General features: G+C 39.2%; 1 protein-coding gene across 1 annotated transcript in view; it reads left to right on the top strand.

Annotated features, from left to right (window-relative positions):
* The first annotated feature begins 647 nt into the window (after nt 1-647).
* The window catches only part of LOC128079836 (spondin-2-like), a 57,449-nt gene continuing 50,455 nt past the window's right edge, over nt 648-7,641 (top strand). The window contains exons 1-3 of the mRNA XM_052681411.1: nt 648-744; nt 2,314-2,415; nt 4,318-4,567. The gene's annotated coding sequence lies outside the window, so the exon portion shown is untranslated. The remainder of the gene's footprint in view (nt 745-2,313; nt 2,416-4,317; nt 4,568-7,641) is intronic.

Raw genomic sequence — 7,641 nt, 5'->3', positions numbered from 1 at the left:
TTTTTTAATAACCCAACATTGTATTTTCCAATTGAAATTCCAGAACTGAATCTGGAAAAGAGGTGCATAAGACAACTAGATGCTAAAAGTTCTCAGAAGGGAAAAGTTTGGTGGGAAAAAAAAGGGAATTATTTTAAACAGGAAGACATTAGTATGGAGGGGGTAAAGATCCAGCATGAATGGAGACTGGCAATTAAGATAATTTCTTGTTTTTTCCTCTTCAATTTTCATTCTGAAGGAAATGCTGCTTTTATAGCTTTTAGCTCAGCTGTTCTATTTATCTGGATTGTGCTGCAGTGACAAAAATAAGGAAAAGGATGTTTTGCTTTTTTCTTTTTTTTGCCAACTCTTTTACTTGTTGTGAAAAAAATAGACTGATTATGAAGTGGAATGAATTATTGATTTTTGATTGCTCAGGACTATCAAAAAGTATGCATTTGTGCTATTTCTTGTTGTACATATACAACAATTGGGTACTGAGGGTTTTTTTCATGGGGAAGCTGTATGGTCTCACTACTTGTTCCTATGCTCTCACACACATCTGATATCCTGCCCACTCTTTTTAGTCCCTGTTTCTTACTCATGAAAGGTCCTGTCTTTCTTTAATAGGAGCATTACCTGAGAGTGGACTTCGAAATGATAGCCTGTCTTTTTGTTCAACTCTGTTGGAGTCCACTTGATGATAGGTATTGCAAGATAATATTAATACTATGCCATCAAAATTTGTCAATCCAAAGAGAGCAGGTATGACTCACTGGAAAATATCCCCATCAGAAAGAGTCTTTCCCAACTGCTTATCTGAGTGCATGGAAAGATAAATGCTATGGTTCAGACTTTCCCTCCAGAGAGAGATTGTTCTTCAGGAAAAGTCAAAACAGACACATGCTCAAGTAGGCTCAACAGATTTTACAAGATATGACATAAACGACAAAGAATTTCTAGCAGTGGTTCTCTGTAGATGGATTTATAAAAGATCGAGGGCTTGAGGATTAAACTCTCTGTTGGCTGGGGTGAGACAACCTGATTATCCAGTCCAGCTGGAAAAGAGACGAGTAGCAAAGCCCATTGCAAGAAAATTAATCTAGTTAAGTGCTGCAATGCTGTCTTCAGCTGGCAGTGTCTGGGTGACACTGAACATAAACACTCATGGGTTGTGACTTGCATTGACATCCTAAGAGAACCACAGGAGACATGAAGAAAATGTTACTGTGTGTTATACTCATCTCTGCAGAAAATGAACAAATTGAGCAAAAAGTAAATTGAAGGAATGGTTTCGTATAGCAGGGAACTATGTAGCTATAGGCTGTTAGGAAGATGCATCCAGTAAGTGTAATGAAGACTAATGTTATCTTTAACCTAATTAAGTATTTTTTTATGTGAAAATACTTTGGCAGAAATCTTCCTTGCTAAAATTGTGTTCTGTAGTACATACTCTGCTGTTTTTTATTTTGCATTTTTTTCTGAAAGTCACGCAGCCAAACGGATCTTTGCTGGCATATTGAAGACTTGTGGAGAGAAGCAAGGAGCACGAAGGATAAGATGGGAAAAATTATCTAGTAAAAATAAATGGAGAAAAATTCTGTGTAATGGCATTTTAAAAAGATGCAGATGAAACTTGGCTTCAGATGACATACTTTTTTTTTTTTTTTTTTTTTTTTTTTTTAAGCAAAACTGCCCTGAAAAATAAGATGATAATTATCTGTACTATTTTTTATTTGTCACCTGGCAGAATGTCTGAAGTATAATTAGTTTATGGAACTAAAAGATGCTAAGGAGCAATACATTTTCTTAAAAGTAATGTTGAACGTCATTTCTTGAATATTTTTGCATACTACTTTCTGTCACGACATGGGGCAAAACTGACATAGGGCAATATCAGAAATGATAATGAAAATTCTTGCCTAATTTTTGTTCTGTGAGTAGTTCTGCTGGCTTCTGAGTGGCTGTCTGCAATGGTTGAAGGCAAAAATCTGTTATCCTGCACCAACCCTTGCAGCCTTTTAAAAACATATGAAATTTGCAGGATCTGTCAAACAGGAGCTCTATGTGTAGTCCCTGAAGTTCTTCATTGCACTTTCTAGAGTGGAAAATGATAGGAGCTGTAATTCTGAGGATTGTCCATGGAGGCTGCTTAAGAGTAGTACCATCATGGTAATGCGTTCTGGATACATGAAGGAAGTGGTACTGCATGTTAAATTTATCACCACAGACACTGAACTACTATTTTCTCTGGCTTATTTCCATGATGACAGTAATAAAGGTAATGTGCATGGTCCTGGAAACCCTGCCTTAGTCTGTCCCTCTCTGTTCCAGGGGACAGGGCATTCCTTCATTCCTCTTGACATGTTTGTATTTGCCATTGCCCCATAGGAGATGAGGAACTGCAGATTGATGGAAGGGCTGACCTGCTTTTGGGTAAGCTTATAAATTTTAAAATGATCAGAGCTGCTATTGTTTTGGGCAGCTTGGATAACTCTAAGTACCATCATACCATCAAGCCCCATGTTTTCATTTGCAACTGCTGGAACTAGACTGTCCTAATGATGTGGAGAAGGGAAAAGGCCCCGGGCTAACTTTTGGTATAGCAACAGGGAATTGTAATGCACAGGATTTCCTGAATGTGCTTATCTGTGGAGAATGATGTGAAACAGCTATAATGAGTAATCTATCTTCTGAAAATGATTTACAAGCCTTAATTAGAATGGTTTGCTCTTACTTATTGCTCTTCACCAATATACCCCAAAGTGCCCAATGAAAAAACATTGGTAGTATTATCCCCATCTTGTACTATATGATGTATGTACTATATACTGTAGGTATCAGGATCTGGGTCTTATATGGGCTGGAGTTCATAATTTCTTTAGCTGGAGCACGGGACTGTATTACTTCAGATAACTGAGTCCAGCATTATTTAACAAAGGCCAAAGGCACCTCACAAGCTGCTTTAAGTTTATGATCAAAATTTCCTGGTTTTCAACCCTTTGCTCATTCCATTCAACCATATTGGCTCTCTGAAGTGCTAGCGGTGCGGAAGGAAGAAGATGCTTTATGATCCTTGATGACTATAAAGTAGCAAATAAAGCTCTAGGGTGCTTTCAAGCTCACAGTGATCTCGTGGGGTGGAAAATTAATCATGCTGCAGCTACTGGAGAATATATTTTTTTTACATTAGCTGCCTGGGTCTTTTTCCAAACCAGAAGATGATAAAGCGCTTCCCACTACTGGATGAAGACAAAAGAAATTGTCATCAACACAAGCAGTAAAATAAGCTGAATAAGCTTGTTTGGACTCCTGGTTACTAATCTAATCCTTTTACAATCATATTTTTGGCACTAGAAATAAGAACTGTTTGCAAAACAAACTTTTTTTTTTTTTTTTTTGTAATGTCCCAGTCATACTGTTGCAAATGTTGGATCTCATATCTTTGATCTGGTCTTTCAAACTTCAGTAACAGCCAATCTCTACTTACTACAGTAAGTATATTCTGTGTAAATCTATATAGGCAGTTAAAATTTTGGAAAGCACTTATAAATTTTTCCCTGCAGTCAATGTGTTAGATACTGCTGAAATAAAGCACAGGCAGTGGTTTGAGGTTTCTTGAGACTCCCAGTATTCCTGATGAAAAAAATCTTAGCTTTATTTTTTCCACTGCTATTTTGCAGACCAGTTTTCTTACACCAGAGATCTTTCCTGAGACCTCTATTATACTGCAAGTATGGGGGTCCCTCTGGGGTACCAAACTGTCTATGTGCAAGATAATTCACAAATGCTCAAGATTTTATTTTCCTGCTGAAAGCTTGTTCTTATCTAGACAAGGTCATTTGGGATTTCCGGCATGGTTACAGTCTCCTTGTAAGCTGATCATTCCCCTTTTCACAAGCTGCAGCAGCCTATGAGCACTGGGATTTCATATGCTCTGAGCAAGGTCAAGCTTAGCATTTTCCACCCCAGTGTCATTACATCACTGCAGCACAGATGAAAAATGGAAATCATGCTTTTATTATAGCAAAGCCAGCTCTCCAGTTTTGCACTGCTGCCACCCTTTCGTCATCATACTGCACCTCAACCATCTTCTCATAACATAGGTCAAAACCGAAGACTGAACTTGGAAAGGCAGATAACTTCTTGACTTGCACTTGTCTTTAACATCACTGAAGGGTTGTCCTTTAGAAAAAGTGGAGCCCTGTTGCAAAACCATTTATGTTTATCTGTTCCTTGAATTTCAGCAGTAGAAAGATGTTTCTATATTAATTAAAATGCTAGGAGTGATGCTGTATAGGAACCGATTTTCTCTTTCTCTTTTTTCTGTAATTTCAGTTTGTCAATCTCAGGAAGGTGCTGCGCATCAGCTGTGGCACCAGACCACTTCCACCACAGGCTTCCACTAAGGGGAAAACTGGAACTTCAGAAGAACAACTTAAGGATGAGAGAAAACATGTTTTCACAAAACGGAGCACAGCAAAAAAAGCAAGACTTGGATAAACCTGTTGGTCATCATTAGGTTTTCAGCTCGTCTAGTGCAAAGCTCTAGTATTTGGTAGATTGTGCTGTGAAACTGTGTGCTCAGGTAAGGAATGATTGTGAGAGTCTGCACTATCCAAGTTACAGCAGTTCCTATGAAACACTTTGCCTTGCAGCCAAATGTTTCTTGACACAACTGACCACAATCCTTGTTAGACTACTATCCAACCACAAATTTAACTAAGGCTCAGTAAAAACCTCAGTAAGATGTAACAGTGGAATCATAAAAAAGTGGGTTTTTTTAATAATAAATGTAAGGTTTGGTAATATATCTATGCAGAACAAGAACTTAGGATGAACACAGGGAAGTGGAATCACTATTCCTGGAGCTGTTCAAGAAACATGGGAATGTGACATTGACAGACATGATTAGTGGGCATGGTAGGGATGGGTTGACGGTTGGATGATGATCTTAGATATCTTTACAACCTTAATGATTCTACGATTTTATGACCTTCTTACAGACTTCTTTGTGAAAACTAGTAAAATGCTACCTCTCTCTTAAATGCTACTTCAGGGATTATTTTCACTATATATTCAATCAGAGAATCACCAAGGTTGGAAAAGACCTCCCAGATCATCTAATCTGACTGTCCATCTATCACCATTTCCCCTCACAACCATGTTCCCTATTACACAATCTGAATGTTTATTGAACACCTCCAGGGCAGTCTGTCCAGTCAGGCTGTCCCTGAGCAGTCTGTCACAGCACCTGATCACTCTTTTGGAGTCCAAGCTGAACCTGCCCTGGCACTGTTGAGGCCATTGCTCTCATCCTATTGCTGTTACATGTGAGCAGAGACCAAGTCCCACCTCACCACAAAGTCCTTTCAGGGAGTTGCAGAAAGCAGTAAGGTTCTCTCACGGCTCCAATTCTCGAAGACTGAACAATTCCCGCCCCCTCAGCTGCTCTCTGTAGGATTTGTGCTCCAGACCCCTCCCAGTTTCATGGCTTTTCTCCAGACATGCTCCAGGGCATTGATGTCTTGTAGTTCAGTGGATTGAAAGAAAGAACAGAAGCCTTATTTGCTCCAGTACACGCTTACTTGGACATCATCTTTCACTGAAGTATCTAACTCACTAAGTATTCAAAACCAAATGGAGCAACTCTGGACTTCATCTACTTGAGAAAATGTGGTTGCTTACTTAGCGGATGTGTTGCAGCTTGGATTTGTGTTGGGGTAAGTGTCCAGCTGTGCACAGCCTTGAACAGTTTCTAGTTCTCCCTAGGAAGTTGTGCCCCACTTACTAGTGTTTCCACAGAAAAACAGATGTAATTGGGCAGCCATTAATGGGGAGGAAAGGAGCCCTAAGTAGTGCAAAACTTAGGGAGGACTTTGCCAAAACAATACTCAGTCTGTTTGATGCAATGCAGGGTGCTGTGTGGAGGATGAAACCCTCAAGTGTCACCTCTGGTGTCTTCTGTTGCAAACTGTCTTCATGACTATTTATAAAACAAAAACAAAAACAAAGTGAACCAACAAAAACAGGTCTCTATGTTTCTGTAATTTTCTAATCTGTGGTAGAAAATCTTATACATGTATAAAAAATATTCCTCACTAAGCATGGGTAAATTTATGGACTCTTGTGAAATACTCAGTCCCATTTTGGATGCAAATCAATGTTTTTTCTGCTGTCATTAAGTGAACTTTCTGAAGCATGAGGAGTACAAACGATCTCTAGGACTGAAGAGGTACTTAGCAACATGAGGTTGGGTGGTTAAATATTACATAATTCTGTGGAAAATATTTGTTTTTCTTGAAAAGTCTTATATAAACTCTTATCATTTTGACCTCTACAGTCAACAGTTATAGCTGCTTTCCCTCCAGATATTTACTGCAAAATGCAGAGATACTGTGATCTGAAGCACAGGGCACAAGTGTGAACTGCTGTTGTTCTGGTCCCGCCCCTGTGGTATTTATCTGATTTAGGGAGATTTAAATTGGATACATGGAAAAGTTTCTTACAGTCAGAGTGGTAAGGCACTGGCACAGGCTGCCTGGGGTGGAGGTGGATGACCCATCCCTGGAGATATTCTAGGTCAGGCTGGATGGGGCCTCTGAGCACCTGATGGAGCTGCAAGTGTCCCTGTTTAACGCAGGGGAGTTGCACTAGGTGGCCTTAAGAGTTGCTTTCTACTCAAACGATTCTATGATTCTCTTCCATTTACAATCTACAGATGTTAAATAATGCTGAAGATAGGGCTGTGGTTAAATGTAGTTTGTCACTGAGGGCTCTGGAAAACTAAGAGGAAGGATGTGAGACACTGCAAGACGTCTTTTTAATTTTTGCTGTCTCCTGGTGAAGTAAAGTATAATGCCAGTAAATAGCAAGATTCTGCAGTAGTTTGTCCTTCAGTGACACAGAACTCCTTTAAAGTTGCTCAACGTGCCATTTTATTTCTCATGCTCTTGTGATACTATATTGAATTGTTTCCTCCCCACTTACAATTAATGCAAGATGAATCTTTCTTCAAAGGACATTTTAGGAATTGGGCATCCATTTCTCAGACATTTTCCATGCCAGCTGGCACCAAATTTACTTAGGCAGTTCTTGAAATCTCACCCATAGAATTTAATTGTTAACTGAAGAGTCCTCGCTGGAAAATATGATTAATTCAAATGTTACCAGCAATAAAAATTACTTTGTTATGCCTGTGACGTGCACTGTTGATTCATAACAATAATGGCACGTTGCACCTAGGTAGCACTTTTCGTCTGAACTGGAGGATCAGTCAGTATTTCCATTTTGTGAGTGTTTCATATAAATCTCTGCATTTGTCATTGACAAATGAAAGAGTTTCAGAAATGTTTTCCCTATCATTTGTCTTTTGGAACATAAACCAAACAAGAAAAGTTCATATTGTATCACAAGGAGTAGGAAAAAAACGAGTTTGCTGGCTGGGAGAACTTAGTAATGGCAGAGTGATGAAATAGCTGGGGGACACACTGGGCCCCACACTAAGTGCAGTGGAAGGCATGCAGTCACTATGTGAACAGCAACACCCTCAGTTGTTCCTGGGGCATTGTATAGCACAGTCTGCCCCTCGCTTTGTCAATGCTATGGTAAATAGATATTATGGTTTTACATGTGTACTCTCAATGCATTCACTCAAAATCA

The sequence above is a fragment of the Tympanuchus pallidicinctus genome, unplaced genomic scaffold (genome assembly GCF_026119805.1).
Source record: "Tympanuchus pallidicinctus isolate F22 unplaced genomic scaffold, pur_lepc_1.0 scaffold2, whole genome shotgun sequence".
Lineage (NCBI taxonomy): Eukaryota > Metazoa > Chordata > Aves > Galliformes > Phasianidae > Tympanuchus > Tympanuchus pallidicinctus.
The sequence above is the reverse complement of the archived record's forward strand: the minus strand, read 5'-3'. Positions and strand labels throughout refer to the sequence as shown.